The 26,088-nt window shown below is 47.3% G+C and overlaps 1 long non-coding RNA gene across 2 annotated transcripts; it reads left to right on the forward strand.

Moving 5' to 3' along the window:
* Positions 1-1,393: 1,393 nt before the first annotated feature.
* LOC121057538 lies at positions 1,394-24,901 on the forward strand. 2 transcript variants are annotated; one of them, XR_005813829.1, is made up of 3 exons: positions 1,394-1,515; positions 1,616-1,761; positions 13,233-16,225. It is a non-coding gene; the product is annotated as an uncharacterized LOC121057538 (long non-coding RNA). The 2 variants fall into 2 exon arrangements; XR_005813828.1 differs by lacking the exon at positions 13,233-16,225 and adding an exon at positions 20,496-24,901 and having other exon boundaries at positions 1,395-1,515.
* Positions 24,902-26,088: the final 1,187 nt, after the last annotated feature.

The following is a 26,088-nucleotide window of genomic DNA, read 5'->3' on the forward strand; positions in this document are numbered from 1 at the left end:
CATGGGGCCGCGCAGGTAGGGAGCGGTTGGGTTCGGGCTTTGTCGGTCTGTTTTTGTTACTTTATGTGTGAATTTTAAGTATTTAGGGTGTTCTTCTCTCTGAAGGGTGAATTTTAAGGTTTTCTTGAAGTTCTTCATCGGGGGTTGGACCCGATGATCTCTTGGGGTCCCTTCCAACCCCTACAATTCTGTGATTCTCTCTGTGCCTTGTGTGTATCTTTTTAAAGAGAGTTAAGCAGGGTGTTTTTACGCTTGTTTCGTTTCCACTACAGGCTTTTTTTAATAAGGTTTTAGTCTGGAGCTGAGAGGAATTTCATACAGCTCTTGCTTCTCAAGCCTGAAAAAATCCGGGATTCCCTAGAAGCAGACAGGAAGGAGCAGGCTACCTGGAAAAAACAGTTTGTGGTGGAAAAAAATCATTAATAGCTTAGATCTGGGAGGGCTGATTAAGAAGCTCACCCTGACAAAAGCAGCACCCCTTTATGACCAAGAGCCAGCAGCCGGGCCGAGGCAGCGCAGGTGTTGGGTGCCTGAGCAGTCCTGGCCTTAGTTAGCACAGGAGGCTTGGCCCGGAGTGAGTTTGTCCCAAGAGCACACGCCTGGCTTTGTTGAGGAGTGATTTTCCTTGTCTCTTCCCAAAACAGTTTGTAAGGGGGGTCTGCAACCCCTGGGTGAAGGGGTTGGTGCCTTGGTGTGCTCTCACTATGGTCACTAAAGCTTCGTTCTGACCAATCTTAAATTGTACCTGTGTTGTTACAGCTTGGAGTCCTGGTACTCCGTGACACATTCACATATCTAGATACATGCCTTGCTCTTTATGGAGCTCTAATGGATATGTGGAGATGAGCAGGGATTGGGGAGACGTCTGCAACAGTTCAGCTACATCAGGGACTTTCCATCTCAGTACAAAGCCCAGGTCTAGCAGAGGCTGCTGCCCTTCCTAGCACTTGGGATACTTTTACTATTGTCTGTGCTTCCTATGGGTTATTGACTTGTGGACCCCAAACACTTCCTTGGGGTGGTGATAACTTCAAAGAGTAGGGCCTCCTCCCTTGGAGGCATCTGGCAGTCTGCTTCCAGCAGAAGTGCAGTTGGGTGTGTGACTCCAGCGATGTACTTCAGTGCTGTGGCTTATTAATTATTTCTTGGGGCTCTTCAAGAAAGGTCAAGATTGTTTTGAGATGGATGGCATGCAAAGTCCCTGCCCCAAAGAGCTGATGTTTGAGAAAACTCTCTCAAAACTGTAATGAAGAGAGGAGGCGGCTGAGGCACAATCTAGCCAAATTATATTGATAATATGTAGTAATTATATAGCACTTCACATGATCAGAGCACTTTACAAACATTAACTAATTTACAGCATTTACTGAAAACAGATGTGCTTTTTTTTTTTTTTTTTCCTGTGGAAAAAGAGAAACACTGAGCTGCTTGGCAGTAGAGAGCAGTGGTCAGGTTGCAGTCCCGAATTTGTGAGGAAGCTGGGAAGTGGTGCAGGGCTGCATGGATCTTCCAGAGGTTTTGCAACCGTTTGCACCTCTTGTAGTAGTCAAGCCATGTCAAAACCAAGAAGTGCCTTGGTAGTTTCTAAATCTGATGGGTAATTTTATTCTGCCAGGTGAATTTTTAATGTCCAACAAGGGCATGGACTGCATGTGAAGGCCTGGAACCTGCTCTGTTGTTTCCATCACTGACCTCTGATACCACCTGGAGCAAGACAGCTGATGGTAGCAGCGACCTGTCTCCTGCACAGTGACCAAAAAGGTATGCTTGCCTTGGTAGGCCTAAGGCTATGTTCAGACTTTTCAATCTTGCTTTGCATTCCTTCTTGTCTTTCTGTTTAATGTCCTCTGAATATCTGTCTAGCCTTACATGCTTGTAACACCACCAGTTCATCTCACATGGTGCCTTCTTTTAAGCACCATGCAGCTATAAATTGTTGCATTATGCTACGTGTTCTTTAGAGGCACACTTATTGTACTTATATAACTTATGTAACTTATATAACTTTGACCTTTCTGTAGCTGTGTCTTGTTTGGCCACCAAAACAAGTAGTTTCCATCGTGAATTGTGTACAGCTGCTTAGAAAGTACTAGAATAGTGCCTGCGGGACAGGGGTGCACAAATGTCTGAAATTCCTGTGATAATTTCCTTTTCCCCTTCCCGTGACCAGCCACTGGTTTCCCTTGCCTCCTAGTTGTTTTGTGGCAGGGTAATTAAAAAAAGATGTTTACTTGTCTGAGTATTTTGCTATCAACAGCATATATATTAACCTTATAAATTAGCCTTTCATGTGGTACTGTATCAAAAGGCTCTTGAAGTCCAACTAAATTATGCTTTACTTCTCGACCCTGTCCCTTGTCATTGTCACCACCTCAAAGAAATTAATCAAGTTTGTTAGGCATGACCTCCTTTTAGTAAATCCAGGATGACTCTTAAACAATCTGTACTTGCCAGGTGTACTCCAACATTGTCCCTGGGCAGTGACTGCTGACTTCTGCACAAGCAGAGAGAATATAAAACTGTGCTTGGGAAGTGGAGGTGGAGGGAGGGGTGAATCTTGTGGGACTGCAAAGCGGGATCTGACTGAGGCTGAGGGGTGTATTGGGGCGCGAGGGGAATCCTTGCAATACCACAGGTAGGAACGGAGGAGTGTAAAAGTCACAAAAGCCTGTGGATGCTTCATCAACATTGCAGCCTGGCATTGAATGGAAAGAGCAGAGCAGGGAAGAAAGCAGCAGGGCGGGTTTGATGCTCCAGGGCTGGGCTGTGCCACAGAGCACTGGAGGGAGGTGGCGGAGCCTAAGGCTTTCTGCAATGCTGCAGTGCCAAACCAGAACCCATGAGCAGGGATCTGAGAGACCAGGGAAGGCAGTGAGCTGCTGCAGTGCAGGGCTGGGTGGCAGAGCAGTGCAGGCTGCAGTGCTGCAGCGTGGGAGAGAATGGGGAAAACGAGCTGGAAAAAATGGGTTTCTGGTACTGCTGCAGTGCAGAGGAGTTGTGCAGAGACGGGGGAGGGAATGCAGGGAGCTTCGTGTAATGATGCAGTGCAGAGCAAGGAAGAGGGAAAGCTGGGCTGCAGATCCTAGAGCTCAGGTAGGATTTGGGGAAGGAGCACGGACTGTCTGGATGCTATCGTGCAGTGGCACAGCAGCTCTGGACATTCACTCACCTCTACCATTCAGAGCAGGAGGGAGGCAATATTTATTTAGGGCAGGCTCAAAAAATCTTAAAGGATTGAAAAAAATTAAGTTTATAACATTAATGACTGCTTTCTTTGAGCTTTTTTTTCCTCACTGAGATTATGAAGTTCGATTCGAGGTGGCTCTCATGTCATCATATGGCTCCAGGAGCTGGGGCTTAAGGGAAAGGAAAAGATGGGAACTGCAGATCCGAGCTTAGGGGGCAGAGTCGCTGCCATCTTTCATGCTTTTCACTTGTATTGCAGGTTTTGCTCAAGGAGCGTTTTTTTGCTTACATTTGCTTTCACCCACTCTTGCATGAGTTTCTTCTGTGTGGTGATATAATGGATTTCCTGTGCAAAGAAATGCCTGCAGTGTTGTTACAGAAACACATGAGGCCCGTCTTTCCAAGGAGATTCTTTCTCCAATTAAATGCATATTTCTGTTGTGCTTGTTATGTGCACGTTGGTGCTCATCGTGCTTGTGAGGAATTGCAGCAGATCCTGCAGTAAGCCTCGATGAAGTCAGGAGAGAGTAATTATTCTTTTTCATTTGGTTTCTGTTTCTCTTCAAGTCTCCACAGTTTTTCCTGCTTTAAAGACTAATGGGTTAGAAATTTCAGGTTTGGAGAGGAGGGCTGTACTTGAGGGACGTGAACAGATGAAGCACAAAATACTTGCATCTTCGTATAGCACTTGTCACAAATCAAGAAATTCACTGTAAAAATGCTGAGGTTTGGAAGTTACTTTTCATTTTAAATTTAGAAGAAAAATGAGAACTGTCTTCAAAATATTGCATGAGAGATGAGCGTGAGGATATCTGGATGTGCAGGGGACAGCAGCTCCGCTGAGGATGCGGAAAGATGAGAACTGCTGATGGAGCTGGGACTGTGGGCACCATTTCTGGACTAGCATATGAATACGTAGCACTGAAAGGGCATCCCAATAGCTGGCAGCCCATCCTAGAAATCCCAGCCTGCACTTGAATCGCTCCACAAAATTTTCAGTGGAAGTGCCTAGCCTTCCTCAGTATATTTCTGGAAATGCAAAGGATTTTTTTCCTTAATTCCGTTGCTTTAAGTTCTAGATTACAGTATGCTAATGGCTGAGCTGCTTTCATTAACACAGATGGAGCTTGAGTAACATCCTCAGAAGCAAGCCCACAAAGCTGCCTGAGAGCAGGGCTGCGTAGCCAGCTGGGAAAAGTGCTGCTGTTTGCTGTCATCTCCTTGATATCACCCCGGCACTGTTATTAGGCCCCGGTACGGTGTCCTAGACTGTAGGAGGGGGGGATACTCCTTCACAGCTACCAGGCTGTGCCTCAACTAATTACAAAGGACATTTTTACAACAGGTTGTAGTTTGAAATCACTGTCATCTTGCTCATCCCCTCCCAGAAGGGAGACAAAATGCAAGAGGAAACGCTTAGCTGATTATCTGGTTGGGTCTGGAAAAAGCAAGAAGGTTGATCTTTTGGTTGGTTGTTCACTGGTTTAAACATTACCTAGCTCTTTGAGCTGCTCAGCTGCCTGCCTTCCTCATTCTTTCCTCACCAGGATTAACAGATAAGAAGATGGAGTATTCAGTGAAAAGTGAGAGGTTTTGTTAGTATATCTGTTCATCTATCAAAGTCCAGACTGCAGCCTTTTGTAAATCGACTCTGCTACTCTTCTTCTTTCATAAATTACTCTAAAAAATACAGACAAAAGGCTGCCAACTGTGTTAGTTCCTGGAAAAATCCTTCTTCTGTTTAATATACAACTCTTGATAGACATTTAAAAGTGAGATGCAGCCATGCCTGAATGTCTGCATGTGTACCAAAGTGCCACATCACACTGCAGAATTTCAACACCCCAAGCGATGACTTTGCTGCGGAGTGCTTCGTTCCAGTTCCACTTTTTTCCAAAGGGAGCCTGTTTCAGGTTTTGGGCTCGAGCTGTGGTCAGCCCTTCGGGGACAGGGCTCGTCCCTCACCCACGCTGGTTGTATCATCTGGGCTGGCCTTGGTACCCAGAGCAGCTCTCCCCCAAGTCTCTTCAACTTGGGCACAGGAGATGTGCAAGCCTGCTGCCATGTCCGCAGCCCTTTCTTTATATCCATAGTGTACGAATTTTACTATAAAGACCAAGATCCTCTATTCCTTTTCATAATTATCTATTGCCATTTCCTATGTCTTAGGAGTTCTACAGAAGAGGATAAAGCACCCATCTCCTATTCCTAATGCCATTCAAGCTGCTGCAAAGTCGTGTTGCATGAAACCAGGTTGTGGCCACTGCACTGGAGCTGTGGCTTTGCTGGCCCGCTTAAGGCTGTTTGAAGTGTGGTGACGGGCAGCTCAGCCGGTGGTTTGTATGGCAAACCCAGGAGCAGCTGTTGGTCGGAGTCTGGAGGTTCAGTGGTGAAAGTCACTCAGCCTGCATGTGAACCATTTTAACCTCTAAAATATGAGTCAGCCTTGCGATATCATTTCATGGGAGTGCTTTCCTGATATTTCCTCTCCACTTCTTCCCACATACTAAGCCACCACTGCTGTCAAGCCATCCACAGGGAGATCAGAGTACTGAGCAGCACTTTTCTGAAAGAGGTGGTGACTCACACCTTGAAAACTGACGTTTTTGTTGGAATTTGAGGTTTTAACTTCAAGCCACTATTTCTGTTTTGCCTTTCTCTGCCAAATATGTTCTTTCATACCTAGTATTTTTCTATTGTGCTTCTGCGTCACCTCTTAGTCTTTCAGTTTAACATATTAAGTGTCTTTAATTGCTCTGAAAATAGTCCTTTAGCTGAGTGCTATGATCCCTTTGACTTCTTCAGTTGCTACTGGGCATTTTAACAGGATGCCAGCGTCTGTCTGTGGCAAAGCACCAGGCGTCTGTGATACAAGGCTGAAAACCTCTGAGGGCAGGAGTGAACAGACACAAAAGGCCAAGCAAAACATTTTAAATTCTTCATTTCTAAGGACACATGGAGTACAGGAGACAACTAGAGGGAGGCAGAAATAAACATTCTTGGTGCAAACACTTCATACTTCTGTAGTACCTGGTAGGGCTGGTCCTAGGACACCAGTTTGAGCAAGTCTTACTGTGCTGTATGTGAAAGCAGTGCCGTCAGTTGACACTGATAGAGATTAATTTAGGGCATTTTGAAAACGAGGGGTGGTAGCAGAACCTGAGCCATACCTGTGCCATCTGGAACAGCAACTTCCAGGCTCCCAGGCACCTGCTTCCCAAGCACGGGCTCTTGAGCTGTGGGGGGACCTTGCCATGTTTGCTTGTCTTGCCTCACCCACGGGGTACAACCCTGCACAGATCCCCTCCTGAGCCTCTGGAAAGGAGGCAGCAGGGCTCACAGCCCTGATTTGTTCTGATTTGGAACAGCAGAGAAAGGGGAGAAAAACAAAAACAGGTAAAAGGGTAATATCAAGGTGGCCAAGGGAGTAGAAAGTAGGTAGTAAAAGGCAACAGATAGGAAGAGAAAATTCAAAGCAGCATCTTTTGCCTATAGGATGATAGCTTGAGGGAGCTGAGTGTTTGTTCCCTTGATTTTACTTTTCTTAGAAACCACTGTTTTGGAGAAAAAATATATCTAATTTGCAGTAGATGGCCAAGAAGCAAGATTGGTGTTAGCACTGACTGAAGAGCTGGCGACTGCCTGACACCAAACTCTTGCAGCTCTACTCGCGAACAGCTCATGAACAGACTGAGATTTTCCTCCTCACCAAGTAGTTTTCTCCTTCAGGGCCTGTCCCTGCACTTGAAGCCAGGGAACTGCAGCCACGGCTGCCCAGGCTGCTTGCTGCGAGCCTCCCCCGCCGTCACTTTGCGAGCTCGGTGCCCTCAATCACACTGTGCCACTTCGCCCCGCCGCCGCTGAGGAATGACGTCTGCCCGGGCTGGATTTTGTCACGAATCTTGATTGTATTTTATGCTCCAGCGCATTCTGTTTACAAGGGCAAAACCCTCTTCTCTTGGCACTTCACACCAGGCAGCCTTCCCTTACACAAATGGGTTTTCCAACAGGAATAAACAGGGATGCAAAGTCAAAGTTGTTTTTCTGTGCAAGGGTCCCTGGAATGAAAGTAAAGGTTTTTTTCCTTATTCAGTTGGAGCAGGGTGACAGACTGGGGGAACTGAAAATGTTTGTCACAGGTTTGCAGCACCTTTCCTTTCACTTAGCGCAGAAGAAACTGTGAAGGTGAGCATCGGAGTGGGGAATTCATCTGTGTTAGCAGTGAGGGAGATTCATGCCTTTTTTTGACTTGTCATGAAGTTTGCAAAGTTGCTTATGTCGGCTTTGGTTTCATTGTCAGATGACTTAGTTCCAGTTGAGCTCTTCCATTTAAGCTGTTAAACAAATGAAAAGCAAAATTGTCACTTTTAAATAGAGTCCGCACATAATCACATTTTGAAATGGTCCTCTGTGGTACGAGCAGAAGTTGTGTGCATTATAATATTGAATTTTAAATAATATATTACACAAAATAGCTTCCAATTTGATTTGGGGGGATATATTTTCATGAATTATTGAGTGTTTGATTATTGTAGAAAGCCTGTGCTGTTATGCACTGAAACTGTCACTCTCCCAGGCCTATGATATATGAGTTTGGTTATCAATATTTAAAGTTACGGTCAGCCTGTGTGCGTGGCTGCTGATACTGGAGACACGGACTAATCAGTAGTAATGTATATGTGCCTCCTGTCTCTTGTTTGCCCGGCAGAGCTGGAGCAAATTGAGTGTAGAAGATTCCCAGGTGATTTGTGGACGGCTTTTGTCATTCTGAGCAGAAGCCCCCGTGCCACCTCTGCATAGAAATAAGGGGAAGAAAAGTTTGTTGCGCTTCCAGGAGCGGCGGCGTGCGGAGCCTGGCAGGCAGCAGATCTGAGGCTCCCTTCTGCCGTGATAAGGGCCAGGCGGTTTGCAGATAGGAGTATTTAATGTAATAAAGATAAATTGGTGAGTGAGGGAGGAGAGCCTGAGCACTGCGAGTAAGCATCTGCTGGCTACCAAAGCTCTCTGAGTAGCTGCACATGAGCTCAAGCCTTCTGCATGTCTGAATCTCAGACCTTGGAGACTTCTGCTCAAGGAGGATGTGGACTAGGAATTATAATTCCTTTTTTTAAGAAAAAACAGCCCCCCCCACACCCCCAGCCACAGGGGGAAGCAGCCTGTGTGCACAGGTTTCGGTGTGCCCCCGGTCAGTGGGTTGGGTGCAGAATACTCTCCGTGCACTTCTCTTTGCACAGTGCTTTAAAGCAGCAGTGAACAAGTTAATCCTCTTGCTTAAAATGCAGGGAAGCAATGCCCAGTGCAGAGTGACCTCTGCCTCTTCTTCTAGATGGTGTGGAAATGATGATTGCACACGGGTTAATTAGAGCAGGCCCAAATTGCCTGGATCTGGCAGGGCTGCTGCAGGATAAATTTGCCCCCAGAAGTTTGCGGCGTTGCGCTGTGAGTGCAGGCATGAGCACCGCCATAAAAGAAGCACTGTTGCAGCTAATGTGCTGACTTGTGCTTGGCTAATTGAGGCTGAATGTGCCAGTGGGTAACAACAAAGCGGGCTACACAAATGTGCTAGCTGTCACTCCGTGCAGTCCCTTTACAAATTGCAGGGCACCGTGGGTTTGGCTACCTGCTTCCCAGATGGGATGCTTAACGTGAATTCGGTGACTGGGCTGAGATCTGAGGTCAGCAGAGAGCCACAATAATGCCATTGCTGTAGTGCTGCATAAAACTGGTTCACGTATTTCCAAAAGGAAGGGTGGAGATAGGAAGAGGCTGCAAGGACTTCCAAACAGAAGTGTTTACTAGGATAAGAAGGGAGCTGTTTCCTAAAACAGGAGACAACTCCCGTGCTATGGAGCAGAGGAAGCCAAAACCGATCCCTTTCTTGCCCTTGTATTGTTCATGTGTTCAGGAGCTGTGCATTAATCATCATCAGCTGTATACTGCAGCACACAAATCCCCATCCCAAGACCTGCATGTCCTTGATGAACTGTTAAATATAGCCTAATCAAAAAGGCAGGCTCCAGTAATTACTGACGACGTTGCACCTTGGCAGCCACTGGAAGTTACCAAAGACGTCATAAACCCCATGGAAATCACAACTGCAGTTTTCCCCCCCTGCGCCCCCGGAGCCTTTTTCTGCCCTGGAGGGACAGAAGCTGCCTTTCGTGAGTACTTCATGGTGCTGACTTTCTCATTCGTGCTGTGCTGCCATGAAATAACTTCACCAGGGCCTTGGACAGTGCCTGAGCTGGCAGCTGGTCCTAAAGCTGAGCCCCGTCCTGCATCCTTGCAGTGCTGAGGACTTTGCAAGCAGTTAGGGGCTTGTGAGTGTTTACCAGTAACTTGAATTCGAGCTGTGCAAATAAGAAATTGCAATTCTTATTTACTGCTTCCTTTCTGCAAGTCTCATCTCTCCTGGCCCCGCTCCCTTGGAGAGGGAAGTATCAGCTGGTGGAGCTGTAAAAGCTTTCTCCTTTCTGCTGACTCGGCGCCGCTCCCCAGAGATGTCTTCCCTCCACTCCTGCCTGCAGAGGAGTTCACAGGAGTTAAACATGTTGCAGATTGGGAGCTTTAATGAATCAGAAAAGCTCGGCGTGGAGGGAAGAAGGATTCTCAGAGTATGCTATGCTTTTTCTTCTCCATAAATTGCACACCTTCCTAGGCCAGATCCCTCCCTCACCTTCCCCCTCCTCCCGTACAGGATGGATTTATTCTGCGGCTGGGGTCAATGCTGCTGGCATTTATTTGGGCGATTTGCATAAGCCTGCAGTAAGTGGGGAAGCTGACAGGGAGCTGTTCCTTTCTCTTGCTCTTCCTCTAACAATTCGGCTCGGAGTCGTGCTTGGCCTTTGTGGCTGGCAGCTTTCCCGCTGACGGGCCGTAATAACACGCGCACAGGTTCCATACTTAAATATTCACAGAAGGTGAATAACTGTAACAGCCTGCCTTGCACTGTGTTTGGTGACTTGTCACGAAGAGCCTTGCTGACCTGGGATGTTTCAGAGACCCAGGAGGGGTGAGGATGCTCTGAGACTTTGGTTCCTATTAACTGGGGGCTCAGCAGAGGCCAGGTTGTGTCCCTGGGTGACTAGCAGAGACGCAGTAAAACCTGGCAATTCTTGGTTCCCTTCCTCATTCCTTATCTTCACGAAGGTTTAAAACAAGCCCACCTGCGTGTACTGACTTTGCTCTCGATCGAGCCCTGCAGAAACTACAAGACATTGCTACCTATTATCCTGACTGTAGGGAAATGTAGGATTTACCTCTTGAATGCCTGTGAGATCGGACCTGTCTCTGGTTCCTACATGAGTTTTGGAACAGTTTTTTTTCTCTGCTTCGTTACAAGGGTTGTCACTCATGCCTGAACACAGTGTCAAATTCATCCCTGTCACTTCAGCTGTGCCTGGCCTCTGCTGCTGGACAGTTTGCCTTGAGCAAATCAGCAGCATATGTTAGGGGATGTTTTTCTCCCGCATTGCTCTAAATATTTTAAAGAAATGTCTCTCCCTGCTGTAGCTCCCTAGGCAGCGATGGAACTACTGGGGCTGGTAAAGTTTCTTTCAAGGATGTTGGAGCAGAATCTTGCGTCGTGGAGTCCTGTGCAAGGCCAGCTGGGGCCTCCTGGAGCATCAGACTCCTTTGGCTCTCTTCATCAGAAACAACTAGGTTAAAAGGGCATCCAGTAATGTCTCGTGGAAGAAGACTTCGTAGTCATATCAGAAGGATAAACCCACTAGGGATTCGAATGCATCCACACGCTGCCCGGTAATGTGCTGATGCTGCTGGATGTTCTGCTTTGTCTTGGAGGATGGAGGGACTCGGGCAGTGACTTTCTGCAAATAATGTCTTCTAGTATTGTTCTCATTGCTCATGTGCATTCAGCTTACTCAGACCTGTATCTATAAATATTTTAGCCCTGTTACTCTTGCCTGGGTTCATTAAGCACTTAAAGGCTTGTAACTGAAGCAGCAGAGATGGAAACAGAGGCCCCCATGCTCTACAAAGCACCAGAACTTACTTCTGCACTGCACCGCAGCACTGATAAAGTGTTTGTCTGGGTGTGGAAATGGCAGTGGTTGAGGACTGTTTAGGACATCTTAACTCTCTTTCTGTGTTTTAATAGATCTTGCTTTAGTGAACAATTTCGTGCTGCCCTAAGAGGATTTTCTGCTGTTTCTCTTGACTTATCTGACATATGCGCAACCTTAACTACAGCTTAACAAAGGCTTTTGGGCTGTCTGGCTGGGTACCCAGCTCTGTTCTCTTTCTGCACATGATAGCTCTACAGAGATTTAAACATAGACGTATCGGACATGTAGTAATGATCAGGGACCATTTCCTAGCAATTAAAGGGGAGAGCTGAAAGCATGCGACTTTTCCTCCAGGCTGTTAACCACAGCTGCCCTTCAGCTCTTTGGGAAGCAGCTGGGGTTGGTGCTGGTGCTATTTTAACACAGCTGCAAAGGACAGACCTGTTAAAACTATTGCAATAAATACCTTTATCTCCCCAAATGTTTTTTCTTTGTGTGTGGGAGTATGGAATGATGTTCTCTTATGTAGGCTAAGGCACAGGTATTATTATGGACCCACCCTGGTGGAGATGGTCTGGAGGATGAGACTTGCTGGATAAGTCATTCTGGTCACTTTGTGTAAGGTTATCTCACAACAGGAAGAGAGTAATTCCTTTTCTATGCTCACTGCTGTACTGATTCACAAAGAGAAAATGACAATCCTCCCCCAAAGATCTTGGCTTCCATATTAGAAGAAAAGGATATCGAGGAGGCAGAACACAATGCTCAGCATAAACACTTCAGCAGCTCACATTTAGTTCTATTTAAGAACTGAGTATTTTTTTCTTGACCTGTTTTCTGGTATTTCCAGTGTGTTGTCATTCTGGATGTCTGTGGTTGCGGGGCTGGATATCACTGTAGGTGTATGATATGGGTAAGTATTTAAGAGCCAGAACTTTCCAAGGAGATCATACACCATCAGTGAGGGCACTTGCTGCAGGTTACACGGTCTCCTAAGGTGACAGGGATTTTGGAGGACTTAATAATTTTACCTGCAGTAGATTCAGATCTTTTGAAAATGACATATGAAAACTAAAAGGTGAGTGTTCTCTTTGCTGCACAGGCGCAAGGATCTTGACAGCCTGTAAAATTAAGCAGCAAAATAAGTTAATTATTCTAGGAGAGCCTGCGTTTTGTGGACCTTTGGAAGGTAATGTGGTGCTGAGGTGTGGTGGGGTGAGAAAAGGAAGAACAGGTGAAACTAGTGAGCACAGCTTCCACGTGCAGAAGCCCCAGAGATGGAACATTGCCTCTGCTTTCTGGGACCCGAGGAATCTGTCCCTGGTGGTCTGTTTAGTGGCTCACTGGTGGTGCTTCTAACGGATGGAAAACTCTAGGGATAAAGCTCAGCTGTACGCCCCAGCTGTTGCACAGATCACATGGGATCTTCTCCAGTGAAGAATCTCCTGGGGAGCTTCCTCTTGGCACTGGATCCATCCTCCAACTCTGAGAGATCAGGAGCCTGCCTGAGCAGAGACGGTACTGATGGCACGAAGTGAGGAGAGCTTATTCACTGGGAAAGTGCTGACTGTGCTATCAATCAACTCTCATACAAGCCTTGAGTTATTAATAAAAAGCCTGGTAATCTAACACCTGCTCTCAATCTTCCTTTCTGAGGGCATAAAAAGCCACAAGATCAGCCTCAGCAGTTTTGTGCATCTTCAGGACTTGTTAAATCTCTCTCACTTCCTTTAACCCACTTCCTGAAATCTTAAGCATCGATGCTTTATGCTCTGGCTTGTAAATGAAGCCTGTTATTATCATTGAGATAGTGTTTTTATGGCATAAATAATGAGCTGAAACAGGGGAAGAGGCGTCGTGTGGAATTACTGCCTGAACTGAGATGGAAATAATCAATATGTCCTCACTTACAAATCTCATCTGCATGTTGACTCCATCTCCCTGGCTGTCTCACTACCAATTCATTGCGCAGGAGGCCCAATAAAACATGCCTGTGTCATTGATCTGTTTTATTCATAGCTGGAGATAGAAATGCATCATTCAAAATTAATGGAAGGGCTTCTACTTACTGCCCGACCCAGACTGAAGTAGCCTGCGACGCGGCACGGTTGGGAGATGGAGGTGAGATTGCAGCAAGCAGCAGCATGTTCAGATCCGTCATGAGATGGGTGGGCTTCGGGGTTAACCTCTGGTGTCTGGGACCTGTGCTGTGTTGGGCCATGTCATATATGTGGTAGGGCAGAAGAGAAAAGAGTGCGTTACTTCATCGCGGCTGGAGACGTCTGAGAAATTAATGGAGCTGGTGGCTTGTTTAAGGCGTTCATGGGGAAAAATGGATTTGTGGCGTTTGGTCACACAAATGAGCATGGGTATGGAATGTGGTAGTGTTCATCACGTTGCACAAGCTGCTTCAGGTTATCTGCTTTATGAACAAACGGAAAAAGCAGTGTTGAATGCCCTAATCTAGGGAGAGAAACCGCATTATCCTTCCACATGTGCAGCTCCTCAGCCTGATGGAAGGTTCTTGCCCTGTTTCTGTATGAACACCTGGAGCAAGTCCAGTCGTCTGTCTGTTGTGGGTAATAAAAGCTGAAGAGGAGTGTGAAAAAGATCATGTGCTCGGGACAGCCGACTGATCCTGGCAACAAACCTTGTCTGGAGACTTCAGAGGAACTCTTCTGTTGTTGTCGCAAGTCTGTGGAAGAGGAAGTGTCTGATACGAAGTTCATCGGGATGAAAAGAATTATTTGAGATTTGTCTCCAATTGTCACTTAAATGGAATAAAGAGAAAAAACGAAGCCAGTTTTCCATCCCTTACCCAGTCAAAGTGACAGATCAACCTGCAGCACTGCTGCTTGTTCTCTTCAGGTTCTCTGGCAAAGAAATTGCTAATTATTTGCTGAGGAGAAAATATTCCTTAGAAAGCACTTTTCTTTTCCAGATATCTCATTTGTGACCTAGTTAATGCTTGCCTATTGATCTTGGAGGTGAAAAGCAAAGCAAAGAATCTATTGGAGCAGCTGCCTCTGAGGGGAAGGAAGTTTGGCTGGTAAAGCATGGCTCTAGAAGAGTTTCAGTCCTGTTGGCTTTGCCATCCCTTTTTCTGCTTTCGGCTCTAGCCAACGTGCTGGATCCCAGAGAATGTTTTTACCATGAAAATCCAGTATTTATACAGAGAAATAGTCCTGCCGTGTGCGATCTTCATCCTTTGCAGCTACTTTTGAGGCATTGCAAACCTGAGTCTGCCCAGAGAAAATATTTTTACAAATGGAGTAAAGGAAAAAAAAAAAAGATCAAGAAAATGACCAAGGAAAAGCCAGTTATCTCTTAATGAGTTGGGTGCTGGAAAGCGTTCAAATTACTCTTCCATCTCAGAGAACGAGACCTGAAAATGGTACTTGGCGCTAGAGGCTTAGGGCAGATTTATGGGGCTTAGCTGGCTGCCAGCAAGCTGTCATGGAGTAAAGTCTAATTGCATCTGCAAATGATGTAGCCCATGGATGAGCACCAGGAGGACCCAGGTTCTTCGCTCCCAGCCTGATGCCCAGCCTGACCTGCCACCACGGAGCTGCTCCAGGGCTCAGATTTACTGTGGCTCGCTGTAGAGAGCTAAGCCAAACCCGCTGTTTTATTGGAAAATCTCCATTCAGACACAAATTGAGTTCAATAATTGCTCAGCCAACAGTGTTTTTCTTGAACTTGGTACATCTCGTACATGTGCAGAGTATTTTAAGAGTTTCTTTCCAGCATTTGTCTTACCGGGAGTCAAAGCACCGGACTACATAGCAGTACATCTTAAGCTAGACTAAAACAGGTGCTGCAGTTCAGCTGGTTTCACGGAGGGCTTTGGATCCTGAGCTGATAAAACATGTTGGTACCCAGACAAGTTCTCGTTTCGTAGTTTTAAAAACTTTCTGGCTTAAAGTCATGCTCAAGCCTTGCCTACTTTGATCTCTGCCTCACTTTCAAATAAAATTAAAGCCAGGAAATGAGCACCAGCGCTGAAGACAGATTTTCCCAGTCTTTTCTCCATGAGATCTCAAACGCAGCAACGTAAGAGAAAGTTACAGTGGAAAGGACAATAACTGTTAATCACAAAGGTGTGTTTTTCTGTCTTTAGTTTAGTGCTTTTTGGAGCAAATCAGTGCCTGGGGTAGCCCCTCACTGCCCCTGCTCCCTGCAGAGGGCATGGTGTCCAGTAAGGCGGTGAGGATGCGTGTCGAGGGAAGGTTCCTCCTCTCACATGTTTGATATTGGTGCAAGTCTGAGAGGAAGGACAGACAAATTGGAAGTCTTGCCTCTTGGGCTTTTTTCAGCAATTTTCACTGCCGTTCCCTTATTGTGATTAAATTAATCTGTCCCCCAGAATGTGGCTCACTACCACCGGTGCCTGTATCAAACACCAAGCGTGCATTGGGGTTTCAGAGGAGGTGGCAGCAGAGGTGAGTTGGGGGGTTGAGGCCTGAGCCTGCCTCCCAAGGCTGGCTGTGGTTCCCGTTTGGCACACAGCCTGCTCCCTACCACAGCCCCGCCGGATCTGCTTTAGTCCCAGACTATTTTGTAGCAGCCGCAGCTCTTGAAGCAGTAAATTCTACCTCTTTTGTTGAGGTTACAATTAGTCAAGTGTAGAGTCTGAATTTCAGCCGATCCCGTATTGAGTTTTACAACTTCCAAGCTTTGCATATTTGGAAAAATGAAGGTTGGCAGGCAATAATGTAAGATACTTGTTTGGACAGAGTAATTAATCCTGTGTATTTAAGCATTCCTATTATGAACCAGCGTGAAGAAATAACTTTGAAAGCCAATCCTTTTGAATCGCTTCCTACTTTCCCTTGAGTTCATTTTTAGTATTAAGAAAACTGCCTTTTATAACCATTCTCACACTGGAAAACATCAGGTGGGGTTGTATAGATATTTTAAGTATAATCCTTTGGGTTGTATTTTGCTTCCATGAAGCTATCACAACCCCTGTAAATGTCAGTGGAAATTAGGCATTTATATTAATGGAGGCTCCCCCCTCCCCTCTTGATTCTTAAAGGTGGTATTTTTGCATTGCATCAGTGAGTCAAGGCTGAATTTCATCAGCATTTCCTCTGAAGGAGGTTTTGCTTGTTTGAGAGATCTGCTGGCAAGCAGCAATTGTTTACAGGGGCTCTTTAGAATCTAATTTACAATGAAACAAATTCAAATAATATGCAAAAGTAAAATTAAAAAGTGTATCAATTAACATACAAAAGTAGAACTACAACACACGTTCAGCTTAACAACTCCTTGGAGGGTACAGCAGCCCATGGAAGGGAAACAATGCTAAGCATGCAAAGCGAACAGCTCCTTGGGGGGTAAGGAATGGGAAAATAAACTCAGGGTTCCTATTAGAGAACCAAAGCAAACAAGATTGGAGAGAACTTTGTGGGTGAGGGGCAGAGCCAGCCTCGCAGTCTTTTGAAAGCATCCTGTGCCTTGCCTGAACAAGGGCTTGCTTTTGAATTGCTCCATCAGGGTCGGATGGGCAGAATGCGGCGTCTGGGGTTTTTATGGGGATTAGCGTCGGGTTAGCAGCTGCAAACCACAGCTGAGTGCAGGTCCCATTGTGCTTGGTGCCATACGTCCCCAAAGGAATGATGAGTGCCGTGATCTGCAGATTTTATACACTTTTTCCCAGCATGGGTAAGGAGATGTTGCCCCACTGGACAGCGTAAGGAAGATGCAGCGACTCGCCCTGGCACAGACTCACCTCCCCAGGTCTTGCACTAGCAGCTGTCACTCACCTAAACCATGCCTTGCCGTGGTGCACACAACACAAATACCGCGTTCTTTTGCAACCCCGTAACAGTAGGAGGAGTCTCCTGGTCCAGGTGTGTTCCCTGAGGAAGCACGGAGGTGTCAGCTGTGACCATTGCTGCACGGAGGTGATGTGAGGGGCTGGAGGGGGCACCCTGGAAGGGGTGAGGACTGCAGTCGGTGCCTGACTGCAGGCTGTGAAGTGTCATCGTGGCGTGAATCCAGCTGCCTGCACCGTCCTATTCCAGGATGGACTGAATCCCCCGCCGAGGTGCTTCAGCCAATGAATGGAAAGGCAGCCGCTGAACTCGGGGATTACAAGCATGGGAGCACAGGGGTTGGCTCTGCAAATTTGTGGGGGGGAAAGAAAAGGGGAAGAAGTTCTCTGCTGTGCAGCCGAGCCCCAGAGGAAGTGCACCAGGGCCTCTCTGAATGCTAAGCGGGAGATTAAGCACTTCCCTGAAGCAGAGCCGAAGTCATTTCTGTAGGCAAGGATTGTGGCCGTATTTGTAGCTCTATGCAATAGATAAATGCAGTCATGTTTTCTCTCAAATCCAGTTCAACAGATTTTAAAATTGTTGTTTTCTTGGTATTGTACTAGAAATGTTGCTATCTTGAAAGGTCTCCTATGCCAGATGCCAGCAGTGGTGTCACTATAGAATGTATGTATTATACGCAACTCGAGTCACGTCACTATAGGATGTACCTATTATACACGCAACTTTAATCGCCACTGCCTGAGGTTAAGATTTAAACTGCACTCGGGTTCTCTGCAGCTCTGTCATGGTCTCAGAGCCGGGGTGGGCCAGGTCAGCACTGAGGAGTGGGACCCGGAGGGGGCTGCAGGCAGGTGGAAGGGGAAGCTGCTGCTTTTTCCCCTCGGGTGGTGCTTGCTGACTGCAAGGAGCCGGGACAGCAAGGACCGGCCGTGTCCAGCAACCTCAGCAGGGAATTCCCTTTGTGCTAACCGCTGCCCAGCCCTCCTTCTTCTCTGCCTTGGCAGCCCCTCCACGGACCACTTTGGGTGATTGATGATCCAATATGCTTTTTTTTAAGGCTGCAGGAGTGCCATACTCCATGTCAGATTTCAGCTTGGGCTATTGGTTTTATTCATTCTCCCACTTCGACGAGTATTTCACCTCAAATCACACTTCCCTTCCCTGTTTTGCTGTGCGATGTGGCTGGAACAGGAACGGGCTCCTTGTTTTACTCACAGGTGCCTGCAATTCTCTGAATGCCTGAAGTGGCCTTTTATATCTAAAAGGTTTGCAGTGGGCTTTAGGATCTGTCTGGTGGAGAGGCACTGCGTATAATGCCTTGTTATTAATATTGCTCATCATGCTGAAATAGTTACCTTTTCCAGATGAATCATCCCTGCTAGAGCATTATTCAGTGTATTGAAACTACCAGAAAGTAGTGTTTTTCTAGGAGTAATATTCCCTCAGCACATTAGTTAGTAAATGTCACACACAAATTGCTCATGATTTCCCTTAGATCAAAGGCATGTTTCAAAATAGGTACAATATGATTTTTGCCTTCAAAAGAGAATGTGAGAGTCATCGTGAGATATGTCCTATGGAAGAAGCTGTCTGGGATAAATCAGATTATTATGAGGGATGTGTAAAAGGAAGGACAGTTTCTGTTTGAGATCCCGCGTGTAGTCCCTGCTCTTGAAAGATGAAATATTTCGCTCCGGTGTCTGGTACTTGAAGGGCAGAGCGAGTGCTGCGATTGCAGCCATTCCTGATAGCGACACAGGGAAGGTGCTCTGCCCTCCATACCCAGCCACGCATGCCAACGCAGAACCGATTACACTGCCGTCTTTATCTTTGGTTCCTTCCTCCTACCCCATCAACAAGCAGCACTAATTACGTGCCCCACTATGTTGTGGTGTGCAACTGGAATGGGCGAGGGGAGAACTGGGGCTTTAATAGTGGGAGTGGAGCTGGGTGCTGCTGTGTCGGTGCTACAGCTGAGGATTTTCTGCAAATATTAGAGATGGTTCCAGCTATGTAAAATCCTGGGACACTTCAACACGTGGGTAGGAAAGGAAAAAATAAAAGCCCACCTGGGATCTTGAGCCGAGCTCCCAGAACTCTGCACTTATGGCAACGTTAGCTAGTCAGAAAGGGTTTGGTGCATTTCACAGGTTGAAAACTGGCGTATAAAATTTCCGTGGGTGATGGGACCTGGCACGGGATGCAGGGTAGCACCTGGAAGCAGGAAGACCGGTCCACCACCAGTTCCTCTGATGCTTGCCATGGACGTGAAGCTTGGCATTTCCAAAGTTTGGGGTCATCGCTGCCGTAGCTGGGTCTACAGAGCACGGCTCTGCTCCAGCGTGGCAGTGTATGTCCTTCTGTACAACAGCACTGCAAAGAGGTAATTCAGTCATCACTGGGGCTTCACAGGTGGAGCAGTGTGTGGGTTCAAATGAAGACTTGTTCAAGGTTGCAGAGTGAAGGCGAGGCAGAGTGAAATGGAGCCAGCAGTCTGAGACCCCGCTCAGCTCCCTGCTCCCGCAGCAGAAATCGTCTTCCCACACAGGTCCTCAAGTTATTAGCAGCTGTTTCCAAACTGAAAGCTGCTTTCAGAAATTGGAGCATAAAAATAAGCTTTCTTCCTCTCCTACAGCCTAACAAAAACCTTCTCAGATAGAGGGGAATGGAGGATTAGGGAAAGCAAAATATTCCTTTTTATTTAATCCTGTAGCAAAAATGCATCCCTCTTAAAACCACCCAACAAACGGAAAACCTGTGCTGCTATAGATCTTGTTACTGAAAAGGAGTCTATCCAAGCAATCTGTCCGCCTGCCTTTCTTGCTGTGTTGGTACTTTTCTGAAACTGTTGAGTCTGCATTTTTAGTCCTCCACGCACTCTATATCCAGAGTAAATGATGCCAGACTCCATCAGCTATCTGGACATCTTTCCCACACCATTTTCAGTCTTGGCTGGGGGGGAGAAGAAGGGGAAGCTGTCTGCTTCGTTCTAAACACTGAAACAATGCCTTACAGGAAAGCCGTGGACATCATCCCAATTTCATGTATGTGGGATGGGGGAGGCACAGCTTTGTCGCTGAGATTGCCTGCAGGATTCTTCCCTCGTGCTTACGTTTATGCTGCCAGGATTATTTACCAGCCCAAAATGAGCACAGAGACTTCATCTGAAAGCCTGGCAGGCAGGAAGCAAGCTTGGTTGCTTTGCCCTCGTCTTTGGGTCCTTCCACACTCCTCTTCCCCTTCCTGATGGCTTTGCTTTAATTGTGAAGTCCTGATCATGGAAGCTATTTGTAGCATCTCTTTTTATTTAATAGAAGAGAAAGTAACTCAAGTCCGATCAGGGCCTTGGAGGTGTGACTGTGTTAAAAATGGTAACCAGGTGCCGATTAGGCAGGTCGTATAAACCAGGATGTCTTCTCTCTCTGGAGGGTGTTCTCTAACCATGACAGCAAATTAGAGGCCCTAAAAACAACTGTCTTTATAAAGTCACTTGATTTCTCAGCAGGTAGAAGGAGAGGGTGAAGTGCTGTGCGCTACGTGAAGTGTTATTGAAGTGCTGGGTGTCAATAATCAAGCCATGTTCCCCTACCACCATCCCATCCCTACAGCTCCTCACCGTCTGATCGGCTCTGACTGCCCGAGACCCTGGGCTACCAGAAACCCTGCGATACGTCGTTGCAGCTTCCAGAGAGAAGACCCTGATCTTTTACTGAAAAGAGAGAAGATACTGGGCTTTCCTTTATCTTAAACAACTTCAGAAAAAGTTGATTTCCTTGGAGGATTCCCTTGTGCCATTCTCCGAGCACAGCGTGCTTTTATCAGAAGCAGAGCCTGTTTGTCCGTGTCACCTTAACATTTAGTTCGTACTCTGCTGATATCAATTAAGGAGGGAATTCATAAAGGTCAGTTAGTGGCCTATTATTCACACAGCCCCAGAAGTTATGGAATCACGGGTAACTCCCAGGTAGAGCAGCTTGTTTCCTAGCTCACATTGTAGCTGTTTGGGCTTTGAACTCGACTGCTTTCAGTGCAGTCCCTGGGACTTCAGCCAGGGTGGGTTCAGTTTCAGCTTCCAGTGCAAGATCCCCTGATGGCATCCTCGTGGAAATGAAGACCATGTTCCCGTTCCCTTTCACTCTGGCAAATGTTACCTGTGCTGTCTCAGGTCTCTTATGTATAAATCTAAATAAAATAGAAATAGTCAAATAATACTTTTCTGCCTGCTAGTGGGCAGGTGGCCCAATCTTAAGGAGATTAAAGGCTTTCAGCCCTCTTTAGGAACAGCTTTTTCGTTCTATTTTTAGAGATGGAGACTGTCTCTGTCTATACCCACCTGGAGAATTGTCCTTTACCCGACGTATGTAAATAACAGCCAGCCTTACTGTGAAAACAGAACAAAGCTTCCCAAGTCCTGCATGACTGGGACGTGCCCGCGGCGCTGGCAGAGCCCTGTGGCAGGGTGTTTGTGGTGGCAGGGGGTGGCAGGGTGCTGGACGCGGTGCTCAGCGCATCCGTCAGCTGCACGTCCCAGCAGGTGGGCAGCCCTCGGAGCCGTTCCTCCTGCATTCGGCTCACGCCACATCGCTGTCTGGGAGTCCCTCATTTAGCGATTTATGGGCCGTGTCAGCGTAATTTAGTGTCTTAATACTGCTGGTCAAGGACCATCAACGTCTTCTAAACCTCCGTCGTCCTTGGTAGGGAAGGGAAGCAGAACCCGCTCGGAGGCAGCTCTCTGGGCAGCTGAGGGACAGCTGCGTTGGAGGCAGAGGCAGTGTACATCCTTGGAGATGGAATTATTTCTCTGCTGAAAAAAAAAAAATTGACTTAAACAGCATTAAAACAAGCAGGGGGGGAGGATGTTCATTGAAACAGCCACCTCGTGGGGCTCTGCTGTTCCCCGAAGGCTGCAGCAGCTGTGCCCAGGTAGTGCAGGGTAAGCGGGTGAGCAGGTGGCAGATCTTGAGCAAGGCTGGCCTCGAGCTTGCTCGCTGGCCTCAGAGCTTGCTCACTGTCTTCAGAGTCTGCTCGCTGTCCTTAGAGTTTGCTTTCCGTCCAGCCACCCCGGCTGGACAATCATTTCCATACTCAAGGGCGGACAGAAATGAAAGCCGAAGTGCTTTCAGCAGCGTCTGCACTTTGGGGGGTAAATCTGCACGTTTTTACACCTTCATGGTTTTTAAACCCTGCTTTCAAGGCGAAAAAGTCATGAGCAATGCCAGCTTTTTCAATCATCCGTGAAGAAGTCTTTCACAACTCGCCCTAGCCTAGCCTGGTTCACAAGGTATAGCAATGAAAAAATGTTTTGCAATGATTCAAAGGTCTGCTTACCGGGAATGGTGTCAGAGGTGTCCTACTGCTGGTACCAATGGAGAAAATAAGGAATAGTGCAAAAATCTCCATGTAAAATAGTAGCTTAAAAAATAGTAGCTTAAGTGGTAGGGGATAGGTGATTATTGTAAGAAAAAGGTAAGGGTGAACATAATGGATTGGGGTTTACTGGTGTGTGCCTTCTCTGGAGTATCTCAGGGAGAAATGGCGCTATATTCTTCCTGAAAGATTTGTGAGGAGCCTTATGCCTGTTTTTGTTCCCAGAAGGAGGCGTGCGGGTCCCTGGAGGCGGAGGTTGGTGCTGCTGCACTTGGCTCTCGAGCCCTCCAGCCCGTGCTGTTGAGGAATCGCAGCTGCCCGTGGGGCTGTCGCCCCTCTCGGCGTGTTATGCCGTGTTTGTCTAAATGTTTGTTCTCTGCTGAGATGCTAGGAGGGTTTTGCACAGGGTGCAGCACAGGGAACGTTCACGTGCGATTGCTCTTAGTCACTTCCAATAACAAACACGATTAGGAGTGTCATTATTTCCAGCAGCAGCGTTCTCCTGAGGAACCTTTTCCTGCCTGCTCGTCCCGCCCGGTCCCCCCCGGCTCGTAGAAGAGTCCTGTGCACACTTTCAGGGAAGTTTCCTCCTGTTGAGCCTCGCTCCTCTTCTGCTGTTTTCTTGCAGCGAGTGCAGGCCAAGGACACCTCGGGAGGCCATTTGTTTTGCAACTGGTCTTTTCACATTGGGGGGACAAGGAGAAAAAATACAGCTCTGGCTTTGAAATTCCCCGTGCAGTAAGAGCAAGGCTTTGCTGTCCTTTTTTTTTTTTTTTTTTTTTCAATAAGAAAATCTCAAGGAAAGGGGTGAGGAGTGTTTTATCTTGCTGATAGGAGAATATTAAAAACACAGGAGGATGCTGTGAGGACGTGTAACCTTCACTGCTCCGAACCAAAGAGAGGCAGTAGATAAAGTGCCAGTGCCTTTGTCCTAGCACTGCTCCTGTTTACTCTGCCGTGCAAGTCTGGGGAGGTGTTTAATGACTTTTCACATCACCATGGGGACACTGAGACAAGAGAAACATTCATTTCCAGGTTTCTCTTCCTCCCCTTTTTTCCCCACTCCTCTGCCTCGCTCGGATACTCCTCTGTGGAGCCCAGCTGCCCTCGTTCACGTGTGACACTTCTGTTGTAATCGCTGTGGGTTTGCGGGAGGCAGCATCCGTGGGGCAGCGTGCAGGTAGCTGTGGGAGGCTTGGCTCCTCTGGGAGGGAAGGAAAGGCTTCAGCTGGTGACACCACAGCACAGGTGGGCACGAGACATAGAGCAGCACATCCCCAGTTCCCCAGGACTTCTCCAGCCTCGCTCTCCTCGCCAGCACGAGCAGCTCGGCGTTGAGCAGTTCTCCAGGATTTATAACGCGGGAGCGCTGCGTGAGTCACCAGCGCTGGGGGCCGCACTTGCAGACCTCTCGGTCTAAATCCAAGAGCTGCTACAGCCGGAGGTAAAAGGCCACTTCTGTGCGACGAAGGGAGCAGGAGAGCCATAAACCACCCCACGGCGTCCGTGCCCCCTGGAGCAGTGCGGAGGTGGCTCTGCCCCATGGCCGTGGGCGCTGCCCACCCAAGCCGTGCTGGGGCGTGGAGACAAATCCTGCTTGCAAAGGTGGCCAGCAGCAATCTGTAGCCTGTAAGGTGCACGGATGCTACGTAATTCTGGCTTCTGGCTTCTGCCAGCGTCCCTGTGTTTAAAGGTGATGTTGAGGGGTGGGAAGCGAGCAGCCCCTCTGCTCTTGTCGCAGAGGTTTCCCTCGGTACGGCTCATGGCTGCTCCTGCACGCCAAGGCCAGCAACGCTTCCTTCTCTAGGCACTGCCTCCTGAGTCCTGGCTTCAAACCGCTGCCCACAGAGTGGGTCCAGCAGGCACCTGCCTGCAGCCTGCTTCTGTGCAACAGGGCTTTCTGGGGGTGTAAAAACAGTGAATGTGTCTGTTGGAGCGAAGTGTGTATACCCGTCTGCACCCACGTGCAAGGCTCAGTCTGGATGTCTGCACGATAAGCAGAGCACAAGACATTGCAGACGCCTGTGCAGAGCAAGCAGGGCTTTGGTTCGAAACAAGGCTGGGGGAAAACAAGAAACGAGCTTTCTGTCGTCCTCACCCCCAAAATGTTGAGGTTTGGAGCTTTCCTTTCCTTCTAATGCAGTGATGGTGATCAGCTTTGTGGGGCAATGTGAACTCCACCTGCTAACTGCCCAGCGGTGAACCATCCCCACAGCAAGTATTAAGTTACGGGGAAGTTCCTCGAGGATCCACATCCCATGGGGCATCTGCTCATGGAAGTATCAGTATCGCCAGCCTGCATTATAGCAGTTGCGTTGTAAAGCTGAAGCTAATGAAGCTAGACCTGACCGTATCAACTTTTAATTAGAGTTCAGGCCGTGGCCAGTATTAGAGATAGTGGAAGACACCAAAAACATCTTGAGAAAATGCTATGTGTTCCAAAAAGTATGATTTTGTCAAAACCAAAATATTTTGCTGGAAGGAGTCAGTTTCAATGATAGTTCCAGCTGGGAATAGCTGAAACAAATCATTTAGATTTTGTTTTGATACCACTTTGCTATTTTGATAAAATAAAAAGTGCCAACTGTATTTATTATGACAGTTCACACTGTAATAGATACAAATGTCTGTGGCCAGTGTTTCATAATATATTCTGCTTTGATGTAACCAAAATGGGCCATTTCCCCATTAAAATGTAGTGTTGCAACACAATTGAAATAAAATATTTTAAGCAACAAATCATCTCTAAAAATTTAATTCAATGAGAAATGTAAAAATCTCAACTTTTTTTTCCAGAGTTACAGGAAGACAGTTTTCTATATAATTCATTCTCCCACCCAAGTAATTTTGATTCAGAGAAAGAGGTGAGAAATAACCTACTTGACAATTCTGAAATAACTTATTCAACAGATTAGAAACTGTTGGAACTTGTCCTTCTGCAAAATTAAGTGATAGGATCAGGCCACGTCTGTGCATGTGAACACGGCAATGAATGCCTGTGTTATCACTTATGGTATTTGACACTGGGATCAGCCCCCTCCCGTGCTAAATATTGCACATTCCCCCAACTCCGGATCTCAGTAGACAAGGAGGATGAAACATACAGCTGCGCAGCCAGCCGTGGTCGTGTTTGTGACGTGCTCTGAGATGCCTTCGCCAACGTGGGCTTGCAGTCGCAGGTAGCACCAGCAGGGAGGGGAAAGCTGGCGTCGAAAACCAGTGCTGACGTCGAAAAAACGAGCTTCGTGGGGGTGCTGGCAGTGAATCCTTAGCCCTTCCAGCAGGTAGCAGCTGTGTGCAGGGTGCTGTGGTGCCCCGCGGTCTCGTTAGCTTTGTGGCAGAACACAAATTGTCCTCGCCTCACCCCCATCCTCCTTCGGCGTCGCAGCCGCCCCCTTGCACCCGCAGTCAGAGGCTGCAGCTCCCTGAGACAGAGCCGGGTTTGTGAGCTGATTTCCGAAACTATTGAGGGCTGTGCTTATTTTAAATGTTCTGATTATTATTTATGGCAGGATGGCGACAAAGAAAGTTTCAAACCCTTTTCAAAGAGTCACCTCGATGCACGGCAGACTACAAAGGTTTCCTAGGCAAGGAGAGGACGGCAGCACTCCCTGCCTTTGTGTGAGCACAAATTCCCCATGTGTGTCCGCTCTCTGAGCTGCTGTTATTCCAACACAAGTCTCTTCTGTCAAGTACTTCACTTGAAAGACCCCGAGTCAAAACATGAG

This window comes from Cygnus olor, chromosome 19 (assembly GCF_009769625.2).
Source record: "Cygnus olor isolate bCygOlo1 chromosome 19, bCygOlo1.pri.v2, whole genome shotgun sequence".
Taxonomy (NCBI): Eukaryota; Metazoa; Chordata; class Aves; order Anseriformes; family Anatidae; genus Cygnus; species Cygnus olor.